Source organism: Tauraco erythrolophus, chromosome 4, assembly GCF_009769465.1.
Source record: "Tauraco erythrolophus isolate bTauEry1 chromosome 4, bTauEry1.pri, whole genome shotgun sequence".
Classification (NCBI taxonomy): domain Eukaryota; kingdom Metazoa; phylum Chordata; class Aves; order Musophagiformes; family Musophagidae; genus Tauraco; species Tauraco erythrolophus.
The window spans coordinates 34,264,695-34,292,486 of record NC_141468.1 but is presented as its reverse complement, the minus strand read 5'-3'; the positions used below and the strand labels follow the sequence as shown (position 1 = coordinate 34,292,486).

Genomic DNA, 27,792 nt, shown 5'->3' with positions numbered 1-27,792 from the left:
GTCTGAAGTGTCCTCATGGAATCATTATACTTGCATTAATCTTTAATCTGCAATTAAACAATCACTTCTATGTAAAAGATAGCTGCAAACAGATCTCCTGAATGTGTACTAGACAATATATCTTAATGGGCATATGCGTGCCATGGAGGGGCTGGGGGAAGGAAAGTCAGCAATTAGGACAGCATCCATCACCGAGCCCCAGGTCAGCCAAAGGTTAAGGGAGAACCAAACCTCCCCAAGGTGCTGAGCATCCATCCCTGGGGTGCTAAGCATCCATCCGCTACCTGCCCTGCTCCAGGGCTGTGCCTGCCACGGTGGGGAACAGGGAGAGGAAAGCCAGGTGGGGGTGGGAAAGGAGATACAATGGATTAAGGCATGGCTTTGCTGATAAATCTGTCCTGGCAGAAAACGCAACCTGCTTTGAATCTGTTTCTTTCCAATTAAGAGCCCAGCTTCCAGCTCCGGCAGATGCTTAATTGGAGACTGAGGCTGCCAGGCAGGCACCAGCGCCGCGATCATTAACAGGTAGTTTGAAGCCATTAAGGTGCTCCTGCTTGTCAATTCCTCTCTCATATACCACTGACATAAACAAATGCATCTCCTTCCTCACGGCAGCCAGCTCACCTCGCAGGGAGAGGTGCACACACGTGTGCTGAAAACTCGCCTTCGGTTCCTCGGACTGTGAAGTTATTAAATAAGCACCCAAGGCGTCTGGTTCCGCAGGGAATACAAAGTGCCTTCCTGCCTGGTGTCAGTGTAATATTAGAGTGGTACCAAATGGCTTCAACAATAGGTAAGCAGAAGGGCATCTGTTTCAGATTTGACTAAAATTGCATAATTAGATCTCGGTAAGAGATCCGTCTGCTCACGTGTGGTTTTATCAAATGCTCTTGCCTGATCCAAATAAGGAACGGGTTCTCAGACGTCAGTGGACATAACTTCTGATGCAAATGTGGGCGCTACCTTAAGAAACTCTACACCTGGGCAGAGCCTTCTGTATGAATAGATGACTGTGCCAGTACACCCGGTTTTTAATTACAATCATGGAGAAACAAAACTGTGATGATACTCATGAACCCTTCCTTATTACAAGACATTTCTGCCTTGCAAGTTTTAGTCTTAATAATTCACTCACTGGTTTAGCAAAAAAAAATTAAAAAAATCACTGGACTCAGGTCAAGCAGTGAGATTCATTCTGTTTTCTCTTAAAAGGAAATCCTGACAAAAATTCACAACTGTCCCATTTAATGATGTAAAGAATTCACTATCATGTACCGTTCATGGTTTACAAATCAGCCGATCTTGACAAACGTATACTAATTAAGGGTAAACAAGTAAAAGGCATTTATTGATTGTAAGGTCTGAAGCATCAGAAAACTGATTAAATATATGTTGTTAAGGAGTTAATAAATGATTTAACTCTGCTATGTCATGTTCTGTGTACACTCAGGGCTATGGTAGCTAAATGGCAATTCAATGATACAGTTTTCCATTATTTCCAGTGGGCTAATAAGACAAGCAATTAGACTGTTGTCTTCCCTTCAAACCACAGAATTAACACACTCACTTGTGCAAAGGAATACATGATATCCAGTAGGTGAGAAAACTACCATATATAAAATATTTTGCAAAAAGAAGACACATTCGTTTAAAACAGTTGCAAGTCTCAGTCAGCTGCTACCTAAAAATAGTATTTTACAGCTGCACAGCGATCACAGAAACTTTATAGCCATGGTCCAGTGGCAGGGAGAAGAGTCCTACTGAAATGTGTGGCCTTTTCAATGGATTCTATCCCTACAATATAGACCACCGATGGATGACGATGGCTGTAAAATGATTAACTGAGATCCCTCTTTTCTGACAAACCGACTCTTTAACAACGTGCTGTTCATAGTTCAACAAGCAGGATCATCCTGACACAGAAAACCCAGGGCCAGGTGCCCTCAGCCAAGTTTCAGACGGGAAACGTATGGACTTGTCTTCTGTGAAGTCACGTAGATGCCAATGTGTTTCCTCCCTGCTCCAGACAGTGGGTGGATGCTCCTGGGTGAGTGGGGAGGAGGGTAACTGAAATACATCCGCACACCCAGGGCAGCAGTCCCTGCCTGAGGAGCTTGGTGCCACATTTGGCTGCAGCCACACAGGAGATCACAAGGCCATGGGATGGGACTGTCCAGGGCTGGGTCACCACCCTGCCTATCTCTGGCTCTAAGCCATGAGAAGTTTGGTCAGAATAAAGCCACAATCCTCACGTTCTGCCCTATCAGAAGAATTTGCTGTTCAGGTTGAATAAGCGTAATCATTTAAATGAAGCCATATATTCACTAATTTCCAATTCCCTTTCTACCTCCAAGTGATGCTATACTGCACTTTTCCTCATCACGCTTCTATGCTGCTTTATGGAATACCAAATGAAGATACAGCTTTCACTAAAATTTAAAAAACTGTCCATTTTTTCCTTTGCTCTTCTAATATATGCAATTGCAGAAAGGGATCAGAGAATGGAGGGATGTTTTGCAAGATCTCTGTGAAGTAAAAATCATCATCTCTCCTTTTTCTCCTTCCTCACGCATACACGAGCACAGCACACACACACGATATAAAATCATTGAAAAACAGGCCTAGACAGACTGCAGATGATCACCTAATCCACCTCTGACTCAAGGATTTACCTGAAAGGAGTTTATTTAATCTGTTCTCAAAACCTGCTACTAACAGACACCTACTAGCAACTCCAAGCTATCCTTCTTACTCTTGTAAGGGTTTTCTTGGGCTCAAATCCAAACCTATACTGTTGCAGTTTAAGCACATTACTTATTGTCTCACCTTTCACAGGCGTGGAGAGGAGATACTCCTGTATGTACCTTTAAAAACAGACCTCTCCCATCCCTAAGGATAACAAACCTCTTGAGTTTCACTTTCATGCCAACCCTTAGGTGCGACTTCAGCCATATAATTCTCAGTCACTTGCGTATTTATTCTCTCTTACTCCCTCCCCTGTTTTCCCCCTCACACAAATTACGAAGCTTTACGCACTGAGCCATGCTGCGTATCCTTAGCAATCACGGATTTGCTCCAAGAGCACTTCACTATTTTGACAATGCCAAATTTAAAGCAGAGCATGTGCTGCTTTGCATCTGTCAGTCACACAGCACTCCCCTTCGCAATAAGCACGAAGTGACGGGTGGTCAGCCGAACAACGGTTTCTGCTTCCATATTCAGCTCAGCAGTCTACACAGTTTTAACCAGGCAGCTGCAAGGATAAGGAGAAAAAAGATTTTTTCCAATCAGGTTAAAATGTTTCAAGTGGCCCATTTTCACTTTCTATACACTTCTGAAAGACGACTGGGAGCCAACGTGAGAGATCAGCTCTGTTGGCGGTGTAGCGTATTCGTAATATATTAATAAGCAAGAACGCCTCCATTTCGGTTTGACACTGGCAACAGAATAGACTACAAAAGGACATTCACACAGAGGTGAGAATGAAAACTGAAGTTAGTGACGATGGATTACCCTCCAGTAGTAGAAGACCTTGGAAAACTGTAAAAATGATGTTTTATTAGCAAAAATACTGTAAACCAGGTATCACTCAACAGATCTCCAAAACGAAAAACTGCCTCTATACGTTTAACATTTTAAGCTCCAGGAGAGTCCCAGTAAAGCTTGCAAGTAAGTTACAGAAATGGGAAGAAAGAGGTGACGTGCTGTTCAGACATAATCTTAACAGTTTTGTTATGTGGTTACAGCTATTATTCACGTTTAGTGACAGCAGGAGACCCTGTCAGGAATGACAGCCCCACTGCATCGAAGCACTGTACAACTGGGATTTCCTCCCCAGACAGCCTACTAGCAGGTTATGCCTCTTCAGACAAACGAGTTGATCCTAGCTAGCCATTAATACTTCAAATAAATACTCCTTCCTCTTTGAGGGCAAACTTTCTACCTCTGAACACATTTTCAGAAATCACACATAATTGTATTTATTTAATTGGAAACAAATCAACACATGCTACAGGCTTTTAAAGGCAGAAAGCACACTCAGTGTCACAGCTCACATGAATAATGGCAACTGGAAGTCAGGCTCCTCAGACTCCAGCCAATAACCCTCTGACACCGTGATGGATTGGAAAGTCAGTATCTCAGTGAGGGAAATGTTTTGTCAATTAAGAAGTTCCTTTTATTACTTCTGGAAACAGAAATTGTGAAGTCAGGTTTTTAACTGTAATGCTTCCTACTAATGAAATAATTTTTTGCTGAGCTATGTCAAAGCCAAAAGGTTTCTTAAATGATTGGGATAGCTCAGATTTTCCTGGTTGTTTTGTTGCTAGTTCCTTACTGTGCTCCCACTTGGGACTGGGAGACTCACTGAAACAATATATGGCATATGCAAGATGCACTTGCAAAAATTTGAAGACGTAACAGTATTACAAACACTGGCTTAAAGCATATTCTGTTTTCTTACACAGGCTTCCAATTTCCTTTACAAGACACTGAAATTCTACAGCCATAACCTCCTTTAAGTATTTTTATGGGCAGATCAAATACCTGCCAAACTTCAAAACTGATTTCACTTGGATTTGGATCATATTTTACATGCATTAGCTGAACACCCAAAACATAATCTACATTCTCACAGATAAAAAACACCAAACAAAAAAACAAACCCAAACCCCCCTTGCTTTTCTATATCTTTATTTCACAACCACAACAGAAGTGGAGAAAAAATTAACTTTTCTACCAGCAATAACAAAACATTATCATACAAAAGTAAAACCTGAAGCAGAAAATGCTATTATTACGTTGATCTCTGAGCCAGTGAAGGATTGGTCATTGCTACAGGTTGCCCACAGGCTGATGGAGCCCTTGCTAACACAAACCTTGGCCATTTCATCAGGTTGTGTAAACATGTTCCTGTCTTACGTGCTGCTGGGAATCGTCCACAATCGCTGGCTTTTTGATGACAACCCCAAACTTCTTAGGTCTGAGGCTCTTAATTCTTTTTAGCGCTCTTCAAGTGTGGTCCACTTGTCTCTCAACTTCCATTGACTTTCTTTGTAATTGCTCAGAAATATTCCAGCAAGGAAGTGTCCCAAACAGAACATGTGATTAAGACCCTTTTACAAAAGTTACACAGGCACTTTGCTAATCTTTACCACCTTTCCACCTTCTGACACTTAGCACATACATTTTCTTTACTGCCACTAGCTATTACTGAGTAGGGGAAACACACAGCACATAAACATACATGAACCACAGACACGTAAAAAGTGCAATGCGCCTGAGTTCAGGCCTCTTACTGTCCAAGAAGAAATGATCAGAGAAATAAACACTAGGAAGGAACAAGGACACTAAAGAAGGCAAAAGTTATTTATTAAATCAAGGATGATCTTGGCTTCTATGTCTGAGGATCAAGACCATACATTGCAAACGGATGCTAATTCTGCAACTAACATTCAGATACATTGTACAAGCCCTGTATGTCCTGTGGTTTTTTTGCATTGCAAAAGCAGAAGATGCAGGTCAGGGATCTGGTGGTAGATCATAACGTGAGTTGAAGCTGAAGCCTGCAGCTGTCTCTGGGTCATGGGGTTTTATATTCTTTGCTTGTGCTAGGCTAAAGATTGAAAAATGCTTTAGCTGTGTGATCTCTCTCTGTCATTAGAAGTAACGGATTTTTTTTCCTGGGGCACGAGGTACGAAGAACAAAACATAGCACAAAATGCATCCATTTATATTTCACTGGAAAACATTGTGAATGAAAGTGAAAACAAAACAAAACAAAAAGACACAAGGAAATATCTGATTGATGCTAACGTTTTATGCTGCGTCTTCAAGAAGAAAGTTACAAAAAGTACTCTGCTGATGGGTAGACACTGCACCTACAAGCATCACCTATGCAGAGAAGCTATCGCTGATTACCATGCATTTTCTTTGGCACTCGTATGAAAAATTTAGTCACAAAATACAAACAAGAAGGCATGATATATACTGTGATGTTGGTTGTCTTGTATTTTTTTCTTTGTATAGACTCTCCAAAACTCAAATAAACCTGTTTTAGCAATCCTGCCATAACTTCTCTGAACCAGACAAAAGTAAGGGATGCTTGGCTCTCTATTTTCTAGGTCTCCTTTTCTTCTGCAAAACGTGAAACTTAGTAACAACCTCTTCCCCCATACAGTCTACTGTCACCCTTAGATGTCATTGAAACGATACTAATAATATTTGTAGCTGGGTATGACAGCCACCAGGAGCAAAGCTATTTGGCACTGTAATGCAAATGACTGCCTTCATCAAATGAGCTTTGTTAGTTATTCATTGTGTTCCTTATCGTTCCTTTCCCAAAGCTCGGTGCCTCTGCAGTGCGCACGGAGGTGTGTCTGCAGGAGCATCGCCGCTGTAAAACCCACCCTTATCAGGCAGAGCAGGGCGCCGCGAGGGTGACCTGCCAAGTCACCGCCTTCCCTCTCCTCTCCCTCACCCTTTTGTGCCCAGCGACGCTCTTTGTCCTCATCCACGGGATCTGTCTCCTCCTGCTCTGCTCACCACACAAGACCCTCTCCCACAGCTGGAAGACTGATTTGCAATGAAAGGGACTCTCGAGAGATCTGTAATTCCTTCCTCCTTCTACCCCATCTCCTCATTTTCCTCCAAAATCGACGACTCTGACCCACCTTCTGCAGGGACGGGCTTTTAAAGACAACCACTGCAACAAAGCAGCCCGCGCCGTGGCACGTATCTCCGCAGCCCAGCAGGCCTGCACAGACAGAAAATGGTATCGACACGTTTCGAAAGGGACAGATGCCGACTCTGATGCAGTCAGGCACTCGGGGCTTTTTTTTCATTACATCTTTCACTGCTTAACACAGTTCCACGTATCATTCTGTACCTCCGGAGAAAAGCTTTTGGGAGCTAGAGCCAGAGATTAATCCCTCTGTAATTTCTACTGCTGCTGGCGGTACTAACTGCCAAGGGATTTTGGGGAGAGATAATGGCACTGTTAGCTTGTAACCTAGGTGTAAAAATGGTCTTAATAAAACTGGGACTGTTGAGGTCCCATCAATAACTGCCACGCACCAATTCTATTGGATGTAATAGATGCAATCCATTTGATGTGATACAGGAGGCTCATCCTGACATGGTAATTAATAGAGGTTGGGGAGCTACTCAAAAAATTGTCTACCACAATGGCAAAGCATCCAGGACAATCCAATCAGTTTAACCTCTACAGCAAATGTAAAGATGTAAAAAGGGCTTTAGTAAAAGGACTGGTCTGGATCTTTCTTCAATGAAAATGCAATTAAACAGGGTATAAAAACTGTGTGTAATTAAAGCAATTTGGAATGATTCTGTCAGATATTCCATAATTAATGTTTGTATAAGAACAAATTTTCTGTTTTGCACGAATCAGCAGATAATCAGCAGTTGATTGTTAACCTGCAAATATGCTGATCCAAGCATAATTATTTTTACACATTTATCTACCCTTCCATGAAAACATAAGCAAGACATGTCTCCTCTACCTGAAGAACTACTGTAACATCATGAGGCATAATCCCCAAACAACCCCAATTGTATTTTTTCTGTTTATCTGCAGCAGAGTTTTTATTTTTTATTTTTGGGGGAAAAAAAAGAAAAAAAAAGAAAGAGTTGAATAGGGCGGAAGCTCTAATTTCAGATTCTTGGCAGCATATGTGACCTTGGGAAAAAATTTTTTTTATATCTTTGCTTCCTATACTTCCTTGTCTCAGATCAAGCTTATTCTATTAGACTGACAGGTACTTTGATACTATGGTTCGGGTAATAGACCTAGGACAGCACTATTACACACTCTGTGCAATGTACCTGTAGATACTTAATGAACTAAGTGCAAGGCTCCTGTAGATCCTCTTTGGAAAAAGGAGAGTAAGTGAAGATTTGTGAAAGTCAAAGCCTAAAAGAGGAACGGAATACTAGGAATTCCTCAGCATGACAAAGAAAATAGCAAATATTTAATACCATGAGACAGACAGTTTTCATTGGAAACTCTCATACTTCTAGTCATCTGTTCTTTCCAATTTTCAAGACTCCCCTCAGTTTTCTGAATCTTCACTTTGTTTTGCACTAATGGAGCAAGATTAACATATTGATAGTTTATATTAACTTCTAGTAAACTTACCCGTGAATTTTTCTGTATTTCAGGTGTGGACTTTAGAAATACAGTATTTCAGAAATAATGAGCTAGATTGTGGGATTTGTTACGCACCTTTAAAAACAGCCTTGAAATGGTGACAGTCAAAAGAAATTTCTTCTTGCATATGAGAATTTCCAACCGATTCCATCGCTTATTTCCTTAGACCTCACTGCTCCACCCGTCCCATGAAAGCGGTCAGGCTGATGAGCAAGCTATGGGACTTGCATGGCCAAGATGGTGAAGAACTCTGCTACATCAGAGGAAAACTTTAAATGCAGTTCTTTTTGTCTCTCTCATTCTTCACAGGGTTGAACAATCAATAGTAAGGAATAAGTAACCAGTTTCCAAAAGCTGCTCCTAGACTTTGACGCTCTGCTGCGCCTAGAGTTCCTACCTCACCTCTGTGCCTGTGAGGATCATGGAACAGATCCTCGTGGAAGCTATGTTAAGGCACATGGATGAGAGGGAGGTGATTCAAGACAGTCAGCATGGCTTCACCAAGGGCAAGTTTTGTCTGACCAACCTAGTGGCCTTCTAGGGTGGAGTGACTACATCAGTGGACAATGGAAGAGCTACAGATGTCATCTCTCTGGACTTCTGTAAGGCCTTTGACATGGTCCCCCACAACATCCTTCTCTCTAAATTGGAGAGATATGGATTTGATGGGTGGACTGTTCAGTGGACAAGGAACTGGCTGGATGGTCACATCCAGAGAGTAGTAATCAACAGCTCAAGTTCAAACTGAGATCAGTGATGAGTGGTGTCCCTCAGGGGTCCGTGCTGGGACCAGTACCGTTTAATATCTTCATCAATGACATGGACAGTGGGATTGAGGGCACCCTCAGCAAGTTTACAGGCAACATCAAGCTGTGTGGTGTGGTTAACTTGCCTGTGGGACAGGATGCCATCCAGAGAGACTTGGAAAAGCTTGAGGTGGGCCCATATGAACCTCATGAGGTTCAACGAAGCCAAGTGCAAGGTCCTGCACATGAGTCGGGGCAACCCCCAGTATCAATACAGGCTGGGAGATGAAGGGATTGAAAGCAGCCCTGCAGAGAAGGATGGTAGGGTACTAGGGGATGAAAAGCTGGACATGAGCCAGCAATGTGTGCTTGCAGCCCAGAAAGCCAACCGTATCCTGGGCTGCATCAAATCAAGTGTGGTGAGCAGGTTGAGGGAGGTGATTCTGTCCCTCTACTTTGCTCTTGTGAGAATCCACCTGGAGTACTGTGTTCAGCTCTAGAGTCCTCAGTACAGGAAAGACATGGACCTATTAAAGCAGGCCCAGAAGAGGGCCACAAAAACGATCAGAGAGATGGAACACCTCTCCTATAAAGAAAAGCTGAGATAGTTGGGGTTGTTCAGTCTGGAGAACAGAAGACTCCAGGGAGACCTTATTGTGTCCTTTCAATACTTACAGGGGGCTTAGAAGAGAGATGGGGACAGGCTTATTAGGGCTTGTTATGAGAGGAAAAGGAGTAATAGTTTTAAACTGAAAGGGTAGTTTCAGACTAGATATAAGGAAATAATTTTTTATGATGAGGGTGGTGAAACAATGAAATAGGTTGCCCAGAGAGGTGGCAGATGCCCCATCCCTCAAAACATTCAAGGTCAGGTTGGATGGGGCTCTGAGCAACCTGATCTAGTTGAAGATGTCCCTGCTTATTGAGGGGGGGTTAAACTAGAAGACCTTTAAAGGTCCCTTCCAACCCAAACTATTTTATGATTCTATGATAATATCTATTGTTATTATCAAGTTTGTTCCAATTTATAATCTTATCTTATTTTGATTATGAGAACAGTTCTAAAGCAGCAGAGAATCCAGTCATTTACAATAATAATAATAAAAGAAGATAGCCCTTAAGTCATGCCTGTGTTAGGTCTGCTATGTATTTTTAGTAACTGCCATTTACAAAATTTCCTTCCTCTGTCTCCCTCATCTTTTTCCAGTCATGTAAAATTCACCACTGAGTATCCACTGAGGCCACTCAAAGCTCAGACAATTTTTCATCTCCTCCTCTAGGACTGACAGACTATTATCAGAAGAAAGTGCCAAATGCCTGATGGCACCTTCCGTCAGCTGCCAGGAACTGGATATGTAATATGATTTATCCCTATGGGTGGTTGTCACGTGATAGGACTGGCAGAGTATTTTGGGAAAGCTTCCTCAGGTGTATCTCAAAGATACCACTTTCCACTTAGACTTGGTTGGCTCCATCTGACAGAGTTCAAGACTGAAGGGTCTATGGAACACCAAGAAAATTGCTGAAAACTGCTTGAAATCCAATTGCACAAATACCTAAATCTTGATTGGGCCTTTGAAAATTGTGGGCAAAAGCCTGAAAGCAGTAAAAAAAAAACAAAACAGAGGGTAGAGGACCACATGGAACTTAATCTATGTGCTGGTTTGGGCTGGCGTAGAGTTAATTTTCTTCATAGTAGCTACTATGGGGGTACGTTTTGGATTTGTGCTGAAAACAGCGTTGATAACACAGGGATGTTTTCATTATTACTGAGCAGTGCTTACAAGAGTCGAGGCATTTTCTGCTCCTCATACCACCCCATCAGCGAGTAGGCTGGGGGTGCACAAGAAGTTGGGAGGGGACACAAGTGGGAGAGCTGACCCCAACTGACGAAAAGGATATTTCACACCAAATGACGTCATGCTCAGCATATCAAGCTGGGGGAAGACGAAGGAAGGAGGGGCGATGTTCAGAGCGCCGGTGTTTGTCTTCCCGAGTAACTGTTATGATGGAGTCCTGTTTTCCTGGAGATGGCTGAACACCTGCCTGCCCATGGGAAGTAGTGAAGGAATTCCTTGTTTTGCTTTGCTTGGATGCACAGCTTTTACCTTACCTATGAAACTGTCTTTACCTCAACCCACGAGTTTTCTTGTTTTCACTCTTTTGGTTCTCTCCCCCATCCCACAGAGGGAGAAAGTGAGCAAGTGGCTGTGTGGGGTTTAGTTGCCAGCTGAGGTTAAACCACGACACTCTATCCAAGACCAACAACATAATTTGCATCTTTGTAAAAAAGACTGACTAGAAGAAACTACTCATCATCCTGTACAATATTCATCACGTTTCTAGTATGTCTAGTGGCTTACCTAACAGTACCCTCCACGCAAGAGATCACTGCTGGTGAAAACGAAGTGTTGTTTACATCCCTGCTATGCTTAATTAGTGAATGACACAAAAAACCCCATAACCTACCTGCACATTTCTTATCGTAAAAGGAGATATAAATGTATCATAGTGCAGAAAAATCTAAAGACATACTTACAGAAATGGGAAGTAAAAAGCTGAAGCATTAGATATTCTATTAGCAGAGGGAAAAATCTTTCAATTGGCCACAAACTCCATAGCACAGAAGATTAAATTTTAGTAGAAAATTATCAAATCAGCAGAAATAAAATTGATCGTTCCCATGCATACTGCAAAAGCAATATTTTACTGAGAAGACTGAATCCCTCAAACACAACATAAAAGCTTGCCATAATGACAGATAGTTCTATTACAAAAGGTACTGAGTGCATAATTAACCACTGCTAATACCTATCTGAATATTTGAAAAGAAGAAAAATTTATTCAAGTGGGATATGAACTATTCATCAAAGCTGCAAAAAATATATAAACGAAATTGCTGCAGTGAAAACACGCACTAGTCAGGCTATGTTTATGATCCCCTGACAGAAGATGTATAAATAGGAAAAATTTACCACTCATTCACTAGGGGCTAATGAAGCAGAACTAAGATCACACGCACACCATCATTCAAGTGCAGGACATTTGCAACTTCTCAATTTTATATGCAACTGCCTGTTCAAGTCACATATTCTGTAACAAAGGTCATTTTTTTTTTGTCTCAGTCTAAACAGTAAACTGTAATTGGCTCGGAAGTTTCATTTTTCTTAAGCTAATGTTAATTTAATGAGTATTCTCCCCACATTCCTCGATGTATGGGATAAAGGACTTTGCTTTCTCAGGTCTCCAATATCAATCAGTTACATATAGCAAGGCATAAAAAGTAATATTTAATTGAAGTTTCCTGCACTGTAAAATGATTTATACTCCTTGATAAACAACCACAACTCTAAACTTTGGCGTTTTTTATCACAGTTCACAAAAATGAATGGTACTGACAGCATTTCCATACTATCCAAGGTATTACAACTACTTAGCTGCAAATATGGAAACAGCTAACTATCCATAACTTAAGGAAATGCTTCTTAGAGTTGAAACATTTGTCAAGGATAATCAGAAGTTTATATGCTGTAGACAGGTGCAAGTAAGGTCTAAATTCTCAAACAACGGCAAGTTTCCAATCTCTGAATGTTCATTTAGGGTAATGCAAGCTGCATTACTTCGTCAGCCAATAGAGGCATATGGACAATATTCCTGAATATACTCTCAGCTCTGAAAGCTGTAACATTTGCTACTTGCAAGTGTAAACATATTTATGAATTTTTAGCATCATCTTATCCTGACGACTTTATTTATCTGTGTCACACAGTATTTTCTAGAAGCTTTTTGTAAATGAAATGTAACTTAGCGCTCTTCTCACAGAGAGATTTGAAATATTTTCCATGAATTTATTTTCACAGAGGTCCTAGAAAAAATGCCGCCCAGTAATTTTAGCCGGGGGATTAGCCCTAATACATTATTTCTTTCTAATTTATTTACACAGCCTATAATGCACTTAACAAAGATCTTAGTGTGTCAGGTGCTCTGTGAATGCTAAATAGATTAAAAACTACAGGCCTGTTTCTAAGAATAGGAAACAAATAGTACCTTGTACTTCCAGCAGCATGCTAGGAAAATACTCTCCAGAGATGAATTCGGCCTCTGTTCTCCAAATGGGCCCAACGTCATGCCAATCTATACGATGCATGACTTTTTCCTGCTGTTAATACAAATCTCTGCTACACTTACAGCATGGAAGTATCCTTACTGAAAGGTTTAATTCTGCATATTGTTTTCTGTAAGCACACTTCTACAGATGTCTTAAATAATAAAGGGAAAAATATCTTACAGCACCTGAAACTTCAGCCATGTTTCTTTAACTTCACTCTGTCGACACCTACTTACCTGGAAAGGGACGACCAATACAGCCCTATTCTACAAATGCGACCGTGAGGCTAGCGTGCTTATGGATCATCCTCAGATCCCCCCCGAAAAATCATGAGAGGATCCTGTCATTACTGCAACCAGTGGCATATCCTGCTCCGCAGAGCCCAGCATGATCCTCTCTTCCTTCTGCACAGGCTGAACAAAAACCACGCCAGCACGGGGAGGCAAGGTGAAGCTCCCTGGTGCAACGCTGTATTCACTTCTTTAACAGCAAGGTAAAAGACTAAGTGTCCACTATGAGCAAACAGCCTACCACTGGGACAACGTCCACAGTATTTTAATGGCAGACAGTAAAGTTTTACTCCACGTTGCTGTACATATCAGTAACTCCAGTGCAATTTGTATTATTCAAATGACTATACATGTGCTGTGGAGTGGAAAGAAAGCTAGTCAATCAGAATTCAATACTTACTAGTATTGAACACGTCCATACCATACATATAAAATCTCTCACTAGAGGAAGAAAAAAAGAAACCATAAAAGACCTTTTGGTTGAAATGGCTCGAGGAGCCATCTCACAACACTTCGTACTACTGGAGCAGTTCATTGTGGATGAATTTGCAAACAAATCTGGAATGTCTCCAATCTTTCATTCTTTTCTGTCTTTCAGTTGTTGCTGAGGTACCAGCAGCAACACCTATGACACTTCATAATTTTGTTTCACCAATGAATGAAGATTGATATGGTAGTCAGAGAATCAAATCAGAAAAAATTGACAGGAGTAAATACTCTGTCAGTGTTGTAGCGTGTTCCTGTGCAATAAAAGGAAATCAAATTTTCTCATCCCTCCTCTTGCATTCAGATTTTCCTCACTACAATAAAAAGCTAAGCATTTCTCAATGTCTTCCAAATCAAAAACAAGGGAACAACAGCTTCTCTGAAATCTGTAACCCAAGGCTTAGCGTAGCTTCCAAATAAAGTCTCCCGAGGTACAGGGAGGTGGGAGGCTGAGACCTATCCCTTCTCAAGTCACGCTAGAAATTAACAGCACTATTATTTGAATGATGACCTTTCTGCCTAATGCTAAGAAGTGGTTTTGCGTGGCAACAGAATTTATTCATTGGGACCTATTCCCAGCAGTTGCTGCAGTCACTGCAATCCAGAAGGGTAAGACAAGATTTCTCTCCAACATCCCACCTTTTTCATATCCCACCGAAGACATATGCATGGGAGAGAATTTTCATTACAGGGGTGCAAATTTCAAAGCATCAGCTATCTGTTGCTTACTGTTGTCCTAAATAAAAGAAAGGGTGCATTCCGCCACCAGTCCCTTCTCCCCAAGTCATTTTAGCACAGAGTAAGAGTGGCAATATACCCCTGCACAGAAAATTTATGCCCCTGTGTTTATTCTGGGGTTACTTCTTCAAGTACCTCTAATGTTAAGGGTGACAATGTGCTTGCATAGTCCAAAGCTGTCCTGCCTAAGTAGGACCTGACTAAAGATTCATTGCATTTTTGCCTAACTTCCACTCATTTCAGGAGTTAATTATCTGTAAGAATGTTCCTTTAAAATAACGAATCCACTCTCAGCTGGAGGTCAAGTAAGCAACTAGAGAGCACAGGGAAGCTCATAAAGAAATTACTAAATTAAAGTCTTATTTGCCTATTTTAATCTTAATCAAGCTCCTCTTCACAAATAATAGATGTGAACAATTGTCTTTAAAATATGGATAAATAATAACTCAAGTGAACCCACTGCCAACATGAGATCATTATCCACTTCATAATACACCATCTCCAGTCTGAGAAAAATGTTGGTCAAAGCAACAGGACTTGATGCCTATCAGAAATCTCGAATAATTATAGGTAATGTATATAGCAAGGAAACAACCTTGCAAGACTCAGAGCTCTCTGCAGCGTTTCCCAGCCTTCAAGCCAAACACAGTTTGGGAACTTCAGACAGAACACCAACTAAGCCTAAATTGCCAAGACAAAGCATTAATTTAAAGTCAAAGTCTAAGAAACCTAAATTCCTGCCATAGAGTTTTACAAAGCCAAAACATATTTGACCTTTGCATGGAAATAAACTGTAATGCATAGTAGTACCACTAGGGAAGCGAACAGCTGCATTGGAGCCTAAAGGGGCCCATTAAGTTGCATTTTTGGGGCACGCTAGTGCCCATGGTCAAAGCTCAAATTTTTTTTATAAAATAGTCTCATTATTATGCACAATGGGAAAGAATGGTCAGCTGCTGTATTGAGAAGGCTGTCATATAAGCTATAAATAATCTGACATAATGACCACTCAGGAGCCTTCACTTTTGCTTTTCCTCTGTGTTTTGTCTTTGGTTGTCCGTAAATCTGACATCTATCCTCTCCATTCAGCTGGCTAATGGCCCTCATCTAACACTGAAACATTGGGCTAGCACTTTGGGAAACCATCTGTATCCATGAAATAAAGATAAAGGAAATACTATAAAGGCTCGTGTATTTCTAGTCTCCCACTAATTGCCCTGAAGATCTTAGTGTAAAGTGAGCAAGCGCTTATCACTGAGCAGAACTTTGTGACATCCCGCACAAGTGCTCTTCCAGGGCACAGGAGCTGTGGCTGAGTGAAGCCCTGTGGGTCCTTCCTCAGAGGAAAGACCTGAGCTTGTCAAACATATCTCCATCCTTCCCTGAGAGCGTATACAGGCATGCTAGCAATATCTCATGAGCAAGATTACAAGAGGCAGCTGATACACCTAAAAGAGTCTGTATGTTCACTTATTGTCACAAAATTTAAGGAGAAAATACTGACTTAAACTTAGTGCTCTCAATATCATATCAAAATAACAAAATAAGGGATCTATTGCTAATAAGGATTAATAAAAGTTACATAATATGGTTAAACCAGAAATAACTGTTCAATTTACTCTAGATAGCAGTAGAGTCTCATTTGCTCTTTCAAAGACATAATCAGTTGAAGGGCACATTTTTCTTCTCTTTGTTCTTTCCCATCAATTTTAATGGGTGCAGAACATCAGTCACATGAAATGTAATGGGACAAGAAGATGGATGAGTACATTTGAAGCTACTAGTCACAGGACAGAAAACATCTTGACAAAGTGACACTGGCAGCACAGGGTTCAACAATAGAGCCTGGACAATATTTAGTAAGTGAAACTACAGTGCTACATGATTTGGTATTCTCACTGGGCAAAATCCTTCCCCTGTCACTATTCATCATGTTCCCACAGGTCAGACTTTCAAAGGCATTCTCCTACTGAACATGACCAAATGACATTTTTAATTCAAGGAAATACGTAAATCTGGGAACGAAGACGTCACTTGGAGATAAATGGGAACAACCTCCTGTATTAGGAACTTAAAACTACTTCATCAAGGAGATTTTAAGTGGTTTAGTAAGATTCACACATAAGATTTGAAATATATTATGTCCACAGGAGTGAGGAGACTTTATATCTATGCTGAATTTATTGACAGCAACAGGACTCCGCTACTGCTAAACAAGTAGCAAACCTCTTCTATTTTTATTAGTACCTGAATAAAGCAATATCAATAAATCCATATGTATAAATTACTCCATATTAAAAAGCCTCTAATTTGCACAATAGAATAAAATACAGGAATGAAAAAGTAACTTGCCCCATTAGTTATCTCAGAAGAGGTTCTGGGGAAATTGCAAAGAAAATTCGTATCAAAATTGACCTTTAGTGTACAATGAAGGAAAAAAAGTCTTCCAACAAACTGAGCCAAACCCTTGCTGGACTTTGAGGAAGCATGAGACTCCAGACCTGCTGGGAAGTGCAGGCAGATCTACACTCTACTGCAACGATCCACTTAATTATAACTTTACCAATAATTGCTAAGTGGATCGATGTAGCATTTTACGATGTTTATTGTGATCACCATCATTATTAGACAGTACTATTCCGTTTTTTTCATTAGCCATTAGCCGAGATCTCTACAGTTAATCTTTTAAAGCTTTAAATAATACAGAACTTTATACCAGAAAGGGAAAAGAGAAACCAGGACCTCTTCAAATACATCCATCAGAGAAAGAATTAGAGACAGACCTCAAAGTCCCGCTGCCGTGCTAAATAGGCCTTATGCCTCAATACACCACATCATCCACCCAGTGGTGTGTGATCACCAGGAGGCAAAAAGCCAGCTTTTGGCACACTCTCTTAAACAGGGCAACATCCCTCTCTGGCATCACAAAATACACTGTGAAGGTGATCGTGTATTCTTTTTCTAACAAGTACCTTGTTGGAAGCTGTTTACACAAACACTTCTTGCTATATATGCTTTCCTTCTCTCCCACAAGACATGAGACTGCTCTCTAACAAAATCTCTACAAGAAGTGTACGTTGGTAAAGAAGATGATATATAGGGAGGAGTCTCCCACAGTAAGTCACATATCCCAGAATGTGAAATCTAGAGAGGATGGAAATTTCATGTCAGGAGAAGGTTTGAGATTTCACAAACAGTACACCCAACTCTGGAAAAAGCAGAACACTTTAAGATAAAAGAACACATGACTCACTATTGGCTTCCAAATTTCACACTCTATGAAATAATACACCATTTTAAACCTACTGAATATAAGATATTTCAAAAGTTAATCAATCTAAATATTTCATTATGATGATACATAAATAACATGCAGACATTTCTGGAAATGTCTTTCCTGTGTTTTTCCTCTAAGACCATGTTTGGATGAAACATTCAATTTTTCTATGAAATGTTTAGATTTTTATGGAATTATATTCCTTAGTGAAAAGCAATATAGACACCACACACACTTTCTGGAACTCCCTATTTACAAACTTACGGGTTTGTGTCTTTCCTGACTGTAATAGTAGACTGCATGACAAATAAATTTAAAAATGCATAAAACTATATTGCAACACCACACCCACTTTTAGTGACCTCTGAGAAAGCATTCCAAATGCTGAAGTTTAATAATTGACCCTTTCTTCCATCTTTTCTTGCCATTAAAGTTTGTTTTGAGTTGGCAGTTCATATGCCCATGATATCGTGAGGAATCTGAATACTTCATATTCTAGCCATGAGGAAGTCGAAGGCCTGAATAGTGAGTATTCCCTGAGCAGCTTTCCCTGCAAATCCATCACTATAATATGCAAAAAGCACATTACAAATACAATCAAACATACTAAATAGGTCAGTCAATTGTTCTGTTATACCACAGGTAACTGAAGATAATCCTTTTCTCCGACTATTTCAGTTGTTCAGTCCTCATAAGGATTTAGCAAAGTTCACCCATTCTCGTGCTGCTCTTGGTCCTCAGGACACAGGTCCTGGCACTGCAGTTAATTATCTTTCTGACATTAGAGAGCAGCTGAACACCTAATACGTTTGTGGACCTTTCCCAGGAGCCTGACCAGTTTGCGGCACGTGGACACATGTGGTGGGTTGATGTGAAGGGGTTCTGGTAGCACAGGAAGGACTGCAGAGACGGCTCCCGTAACTTCCCAGGCTTCAAAACTGGTCAGACCGGTCTCTGGCCAGGTTGGACCTCCCATCTCTCTCAGGCCAGGGCCGAGCCAACCAGTGGTTCTGCAAATCCCTATTTAAGACCGGGATAAAGGAGTTAGAATGGAGGCTGGACTTACAGTGAAGAGAGCGGGGAGGCGGGAGTTCAGCCCCCCCTCCTCCATCCTGCCGGGGCTGCCGAGGTTTGCTGGGCCCGGGGCAGCTGTGGCAGAGAGAGGGCTGAGACCTGAGAGAAACAGCCATGCAGACACCAAGGACAGTGAAGATGGAGCAGGAGGAGGTGTGCCGGAGCTGAGGTTCCCCTGCAGCCTGTGGGGAGACTGCAAACGGCCCTTCTGCTGCCCGTGGAGATGAATGGTGGAACAGAGATCCACCCACACCCTGTGGAGAACCCCACGCTGGAGCGGAGATGCTTGTGCCTAAGGAAGGTCGTGGAGAATGGTCTCTGTGAGATGCTGGAGACTGATGACGAGGTGAAGAAGCATCTGAAGTCCGTGGAGAATCCCTTGCCAGAGAGGGCGGCAGCTCCCTAAAAGGCTGTGACTCTGTAGGAAAATCCCGCGCTGGAGCAGTTTGATGGGTAAGCATTGCATCCTGAGGGAAGGACTCACGTTGGAGAAGTCTGTGGGCTATCCCATGAGAAGGGGATCCATTGGAGGAGGGGAAAGGAGTGTAAGGAGTCCTCCTCCTTTAAGAAAGGAGTGGCAGAAACAATGTGTGACAAACTGACCTGCAATCCCAAACCCCCCATTCTGCGTGCCCCTGCGCTGCTGGGGGAGAAGGCAGAGCTGGGAAGAAAGGAGGGGTGGGGGGAAGGTATTCTTAAGATCGGGCTTTGTTTCTTGTTAACCTCTCAAGTAACTGTTAATAAAATAAATTGATTTCTCCCCACGCTGAGTCTGTTTTGCTTGGGGCCATGGTCAGTGAGTGCTCCCTCCCTGTTCTTGCCTCGACCCTCAGTCCTTTTGTTACATTTTTCTGCTCTCCACATCACTGAGGCGAGGAGTGAGCGAGGGATCTCGAGGTGGTTTAGCAGCCAGCTGGGCTAAACCATGACACCACGGAAGCTGCTGTGACATTTGCAAGCAGGACAGTCCCTGACGGCACGTCTGCAGATGCAGGGGCAGAACCTGTGATCCTAGCCAGAAACTCACCAGGGTCTCAAGCGCGCCATGATGTGCTGACACAGCCACAGCTGGCTCCCGTTGGCACTCGTGTCTGTGGACAAGCCCTCAAAGTCCAGAGCCAAACATTTTCCTCCTCTTTAGGGCCACGCACAGCTGCTAACCCCACATGGGTGGTCTCAGCCTCATCTCTCAAGCAATGACACCTAGACTAGACATGCAGAAGAATATCGAACCCTCAAGAATTTAGACTGTTTCTAAACATTATCAATTCATTCCAATTCCTTTCAAATTTCCTGAACTGTAAACTAAACCTGATTGACATTTGTAAACTTTTCTCACTGATTGTAAGTGAGGCTACTTTTAATGAAAAGTGTTTTTTTCAAAACAGTATGATTCCAGGAGCTCGGAAAAAAAGAACAAAGTCCCCAAATATTAAGAGATATGAAACAAAACAGAAGAAATTCTCCAGCTGCGTGAAGAACACAAAAACTAACTTGTATCTAGACAAATTAAAGATGCTTATAGACTTTAGCAGATTGAGTCCTCTCAGGTTCAACTCTGACATTAATACACATGACGCACAGGAATTCTACATATGATGTTCTACATATGACATGGTAATTTGGAATATTACTCATTCCACCGTTCTCATATTGTTTCAGAGGTCAAACTTCACGGCCAAAATCTCTTGGGAATAAACTGCTACTGTACACAATCAGATCACAAAACAAAGGAAAACAAATGTTTGCTTTGCTTCACTTTGCTGATTATCTTTACTTCTGTTGGTTAAAAAGTACCACAACAAAAACATCCCAACCTGCATCCTGGAGGAAAAGGAATGAATTATTTTTACCACCTGAGAGAAGAAGGAAACGTAGAATTTCCTAACTTCCTCAAAGCGAAACAATAAAATACCCCAACAGTGAGGGTCATGCAAGTTCACATCATCCTATTATGCAGAAATGGTCAAATAGCCACGCTCTCCTCTGCCTGTCCACACCAGTATTTTCAATTAAAACACAAAAGACAAACAACTATAAGAGAGAGTTTGCAGTGTGTTACATGAAGACACTGCAATTTCATTTCTAGGTTCAGTCCATGGCATAAAAGCATTTCTAAAATTCTCTTTCTGAACCGCTGCTCATTATAAAAAAATTATAGATAACCTTTTAACAGTTACTAATCTAATATCCTCTCTTAATAGATTGATTTTTGTTCAAATTATTGAACACAGTAAAACAAATGACAAGCTTCTTACACACAAAATAGCAAGTAACTCTCTTTACTGCAACCACAAAGTAAGTGTATAAAAAATAATCTGCATTTAAAATTTCAAATTCTTTCATGTATTGGTATTTCCAGGTAATGTTTGCAAACTGAAATCCTCTTGCTCTTGAAAAAAAAAACAACGACCTGCCTAACAGTATCATCAAACTACTTTACATGAACCCAGAAGATGAGAAAAGCCTTTGTGGCTGAAATCAGCCAGAGGGTTCAAAGTTCTGGGATGGACAGAAAAACAAGTACTATTACAAAAAGCTCAGGTCCTTTAAAACCACAGTTCAAATACACTCTGAACTTGAACAGCCTTAAAGCCAAAGATCTAAGCATTTTTCAGCTTCTTTCTTGAGAGAAAACTGGTGAAACAACCTACTGTCAATTAACTCTTAAAATAAGCTTATCAGAGTGTCTGGTTGACATCTTAATGCCCCTCCCCTTTAACGAACCACAAAACAAAAATACTGAACCCCTAAAATATGCTTCTGTAGCAGTTATAAGTCTGTGAATGCTCAAGGTAGCAAGATTGGCTTCATCACATCACTGATGTATAAGACTCACATAAAGATACGCTTTGCCTTAGGCCTGAGGATTATATCCATACCAAATCACATCAGGAGCAAGCCTCAAGAAAGGATAGCTCTGTAAAAATGTATAAAAATCTGATCATTAGAAGAATCCTTAATCCCCATTGTTAAATTCAAGATGCAAGGAACAGCAAAATGACAGAGAAATTCATGCCACTCAGTACCTCAACCACCTTTTTTTATTTTCATGGCATTGCATATCCCTGCAGATTACTGATACAATCTTGGTACGGCTTTTTATAGCTGCCTCTGTTGTACCCATCCCCTGAATTCTTATCTCACATACTATTGTCTGCTTTCTTATCTCAGGACTCTTTCTTTATCATTCCTCTTGAGGTATGCACAGGAGCTATATGCCTTTTACAAGACAGTAAACAAGGACAGAAAATGAAAGCCTGGCCTCAGTGAAGTCAGTGGCAACACTTCAGAGTTTCCTGGATTTTATCAGAAAAAAAAAAAAAAAAGGCGTTTTATCAAAGGAACGAGATGAGATCCAAAAAACCACTTAGGTACTTAGGATACAATTCAGGTGTCGTGTTCAAACGAATGATCCCAAAAATCTTGCTAACGGGTTTAGGTTTTTAAGAAATCAGATGACGACTTCCTTACACGTCAATTTGTGTGCATAGGTGTCTTCTCTACAGCCATCACTCATTCAGGTGGCCAGAGCTGGTTATTTTAAGCAGCCTACGTGTCCCCAGACCCAAATCTCCATGGCACAATCCTCCAGGACTCCTCAGGAGCCTTCACACCTAAACACAGGTCTGTGGTGAGAGTCTTTTAGACTTATCTTCTCTCTTAAGCAATTGGCATGTGGTGACTCAAAGCACAGAGCTGTGTGGTGGGTGTCAGGGGCTCTGGGGACGGTTACTGCTGGGCAGCTGATGCTCCCTGAGCCCATGGATTCGTACCCAGCACGGGACAGTGAGCTCCTCCACCATGAGCAAGAGCTGAGTTGTTAGCAATACCACAACACTGGTGCCTCTCTGAGTACAGCCTGCAGAAATGTTATGGCAATGGGACTAGTTATTTAGATGAATGCTGCTCAATTATCGGGGTAAAGTAAATAAGCAAGGAAGCAGAAGAACCAGGAAAGCTGTGCCTGCTAACCACAAAGAACATCTCTTATCTGTAGCAGAAGTCAACTTCTATGAACTTTTTTTTAAAGTCTCTTCAGTTCAGCAGAGGTTCTTTAAGGAAATTTCAAGCAAGTTTCTAGGACATGGCTAGAAACGTCTGACAAGCTTTACTTGATTATTTTTTACCATAAATACGTTGCTCTTCTCTGGAGATGTTCAAAACCCGCCTGGACGCGTTCTTGTGTGATCTGATCTAGGTGGTCCTGCTCTGGCAGGGCGATTGGACTATATGATCCTTTGAGGTCCCTTCCAATCCCTAACATTCTCCGATTCTGTGATACTAATATAAGCTAGTGCAGCTTTGAGGTGAATTACACAGAGCACAGCTCTAAAATTGTTCAGTTAAACTGAGAGAAAACAGTACTCCTACAAGTTTGTTGACTCCTTCAGCACCTCAAAATTTATTTTTGAACTTTTCAAACACATAAATCAGGATTCAGAAGAGCTGCTCAGAAAAAAAAATAAGAATCAAGGGGTTCTCGGTTGTTTTGTTTAAAAATTTAGGGAGGAATAAGAAGGAAAAGCTAGGAAATGCAGTACGATCAAACCAGATGTACTTTTGCTATTGATTTAATTCAACTCAGATAATTCAACTAATTTCCACAGAATTAAATTTAGAACTTTCTCCTTTCATATTCTCTAGAGGTAAAAGCGTGCTGCCACAGAACTTGTATTAAAAATAGAACTTAGATATAAATGGACACAAAAACGTGTTTGTGCTGATGCAGCACAAAACAGGACATTCCCATTGCTGGTGAAATTCATGAGAAGCACTTGGAGGTGGCACTGATATACAGCAAACAAAGGTGACACAAAAGTTGTCGGTAGGTATCTCCAGAGAAGAATGATAGCTAATGGCAAACACCACACTGAGGAGTTGTCATGTAAATACCTCACACGGTTTAAGTACCAAAAATGAAAACTAGTGGCTGGAGGTTTGTTCAGAGGGAAAATAAGGATCACATCATCTAGTCTATTTAATCCTCTGAATAAATCCAAACTTCATCAAGACCAGAGAAGGCAGGTCCCAGTGACAAGGAACACTGTTTAGCCCTCAGTCTTCTTTCCTTATTCCGATGTCAGCTATATGCAGCAACTCCTGAAAAATACACCAAGTGCCTCTGCTGTTCAATGGGCAAGCTTGATGTCTCTCTCGTGAACACCTTTGAATTTGAAGAGATGTACCACTAAAACTCAATACTTCAAGTAGCCCAAGGGATATCAAAATGAACATAAAATCAGAACTCTAAACTGGTGAAAATTTGAGCTTTATGCTAATTATGGAAACCAACATGAGAAGCAAACTGCATAATCAGTCTTCAGAGGATTTAAAAATGCTGCAAGCAGGCTCTACTATCGTCTCAGGTCAAACGTAAAATATAAATGTGCAACCTCCTAGTTTTAATCCCAGCTCCACCACTGATTTTGTAAACCATCCCAGATTGCCTATGTTTTTCCATCCAGCTTTTCTCCTTTCTCCCTTTCATTTCCAAGCTCACCTGAGCCAGGACTGCTTCTTAAGATGTAACTCAAAAAAGAAGCTCGCACTGATCTTTGGTTGACCTCCAAAAGTACTGTGCTCTCTCTCTCCCTCCCCTCTTCTTCTCTGGGTTAACTGAAAACATTTTAAAAACATTGCATAAAAATTCCAGCAAACAGAAACAATTTCCATGCGACATCCACAGAATTGTGTGAAAAATTTGCATTTCCTTGAGTCTCACACAAGGCTATTGAAGATCACTGCTGACAATTGATCAGATGGTGCCTCAGTTTCTCTCCCTCCAATCCTTGCCATATTTCTCTTACTCTTTCTGCTAAATGGGAAGAGTCCTCATCATGCAGCTAACAAATGAGTTAAACTCACTTCTTTCACCCCAGCAGTGCAACAGAAGATCAGCTGAGAATGGCAGAGGTCTGCTCCTAAAGGACATGTGCACACACCAGGTCTCACCTTCTCTAAGTGACTTGATGTAGACTTCCTGGCCGCACACTCGTTAGCTCACTCCTGCTTATACAGCACACAAGAAATAATAATAAAGTGCCCCCTGAAGTAGCATGTAGGGCCATACATTTAAAATTGAGACATCTTCCGTTTCTCCACTGGTAGGCATATGGAGAAGAGGACTTGGGGGCGCGGTGCTACGCCTGATACCTCCTCACGGTGAAGTCAAGGAGTAAAGCTGAGCCATCTTCACATCCTGAGTACAGGTGAAGAGGCACTCAGAAGCACAAGGGTCCTTCACCAATGCATAGCAGGATCTCAAAAGCTTTTGTTCTTAAAACATGACTGATTTTTTGTTTTAATCCCAATCTGCACGTGCAGGGCACACTTATCAACACAGAAGTCTCTGTCATGCAAGCAAATGCTGTTTTTGGAGAGGGCCTCCATGGTCTCTGAACTACTATCTCAGTGAAAGGCAAAGGAGTCTGGAGGAAGGGGGTGGGGGAAGAGCGAGGAATTATACACATTCTAATGATGTCTTCATTTCCCAGCAGCTCTACTACAAAAAGCTTTCTGGTGCCGAGTTTGACCTCACTGCAGACAGTAGCAGAAAACATGCCTCAATCTAAGCGCTCTCATGGTTTTCCTCTGCAAACACGTTTTCCTTTGTTTACTGTATTTTTAAGAACATGAGTGCACAGACCACCCACAGTATCAGGTAGCCTAGCACCGGGAAAGGTGAGAGATGAGGCGAGGACTGCTTCCTTATATGAATATAAATTAATCTATCTGATCCACATATGCTAGTGAGCCACAGCTCATCCTCAGTCAGTTCATGTCCCTGACAGGCTAACTTGTCCCAAGCTCTCCAGAAATCATTCAGATGAAAGAGTCAAGGCTGTGGTATAGGAATTACAGGACTGGAGAGTTAAAAAGGGATTTGCAAATCAAGTAGCAATGCCTGCCTTGGCTTAATTTAATTTATCATATTCTACTGCGGCTCCTACCCATAGCAGCAAATCAGTATTGTACACAGGAGCAGTTACGGTGCGAGATACTACCTGATCTCAACTGTAGCACCTGGTTAAAAATATGCTCAGTATCCTTTGGGCTCTGACCTGCATACACTGAAACAAAGATAGGGATGAGTTTACAGATGAACACAGGATCTGGCAGCGCGCACACTAAGTCATTTCTCTGCTCTCCTTCTGCACCTTATCAGTGACATTTCCCTAACAGCACAAGATGCAGCACCGGGCTCACTGCGTTTCAACTCCCCAAGGAAGCTCACTCAGATCCTCCCAGGGATTACACTTTATCTGGCGAGCACCAGAGTAAGAAGGGAAAGCGCTAGTTCATTTTGCTCCTTGGTTGTTCACATCCACAGACACTCCAACTCAACAGTAGAGAAGATAACAGATAAGGGGAAGAATTTCTCTAGAATCTCTTTAAAAAACTCACCTTTGGGTTTGCTGATCATTTCAATAGCATTTATTACTATGCGACCTCAATGGAAGGAGTATTTTGAAAATGCATTTCTTCTAAATCAGGCACAGCCTTTTTTTCCTTACACACAGGCAGCCCTTTAAGAAACGTCTGATCCCCTTCTGAGCACAACCTTATTCTCTGGCACAGAAAAGCAGACCCCGACCTACTCCACTCTCTCCATTTTACACTTTCAGATCAGTTTGGCAACCCAGAGCCGGGGTGGGGGAAAGGGAGGAGATGGAAACGTGCTGCTATGGTTTCCCCTGTGCTTTTGCTGTAAGAAAACATAATGATGGGATTACGACTAACTACTGAACTAAAGGGAAGTGTTCCACCTAGAGACCGTCTTCACCAGGCAAGGCAGCGGGCAGGTTACCTGCAAACGGACGCTCTTCTAGGACTGAGTACGCCTGCTGCTTCTGTGGTAAAAAATGATGCAGAGGTATTGCCCCCAGTAGTAATTAACAATGTTAATCTTCTTCTTCCTCTCTATGGTGATAAAAAGAGTCATTTTTATATTTAATTAATGCAGAGGATCATTTTGGAAACTGGCTAATGAGGCTCTGATCACATTACCATGAAAATGTGCATTAACGCTGCAACCGAGGAGGCTGCTTCACGTGTAGAGAATCCACTTTGTAATTAGCCCACTGTGAAATGAATCACGTCAGGAGGAACTCGGAGGGAACCAGTCGGCGATGGGCACTTAGCTGCTGCTGTGCCAATAGACCACCAACACCGTAAGCTGTTTTCTCCTCCGTGCTGCCTGTCAGCAGCCACGCAGTCCGAAACTGCGAGCGTTCAGCCTCTGTCAATGGCAACGTGTCAAAGCCAGGAAAAATTACAGAGAGGGAGAGAACAGATGCTGAAAGGCACTAAACTTTAATATGCGAGGGTCTGCTGTGCCAAGAGGAAAAAACAAACAAAAGCTGCAAATCAAATACTGATTCAATAGGATCTGAGCAAAAATTATGGGCTATTATGTTAAGTGCTTGTTTCGTCTCATCTTATTCTGAAGGAGCTGGGAACACGTTAGTAGCACACTGCTACGCTGCTCCTCACACTGCTATGATGCTGAAGGAGACACCAAAATACCTAGATGGGATTAAGATCTTTGTCTAGTAGTAAACAGAAATAACACACACAATGAATGAACAAGCAGTACACCTCACCCGTGGAAACCCTGTTGTACTCAGCACCTGTTTAAAGGTGACAAGCACGCCTCAGAATCTTTTCAGTTTTAATTGATTAATCTGAAAATGTAACATACTCCTTGGCTAGCACAGACATGCCACAAAAACTTTGTTCCTTAACTTAGAAATACCTGAGATCACAGACCGAACGCTTTCAGAGGCAGCAGTGCAACTTATCTGAAATCAGTCTTACTACCAAAGCCAAGGGCTCCCTTAAAACATCACCGATATGGTTCAGTGAGACTGCTGCTATATGACTGACATCTTGGCAGAAGATGC

At 41.6% G+C, this 27,792-nt stretch overlaps 1 protein-coding gene across 4 annotated transcripts in view; it reads right to left on the bottom strand.

Annotated features, from left to right (window-relative positions):
• The window catches only part of PDZRN4 (PDZ domain containing ring finger 4), a 263,260-nt gene that overhangs the window by 81,470 nt on the left and 153,998 nt on the right, over positions 1-27,792 (bottom strand). The gene's annotated exons all lie outside the window — the stretch shown is intronic.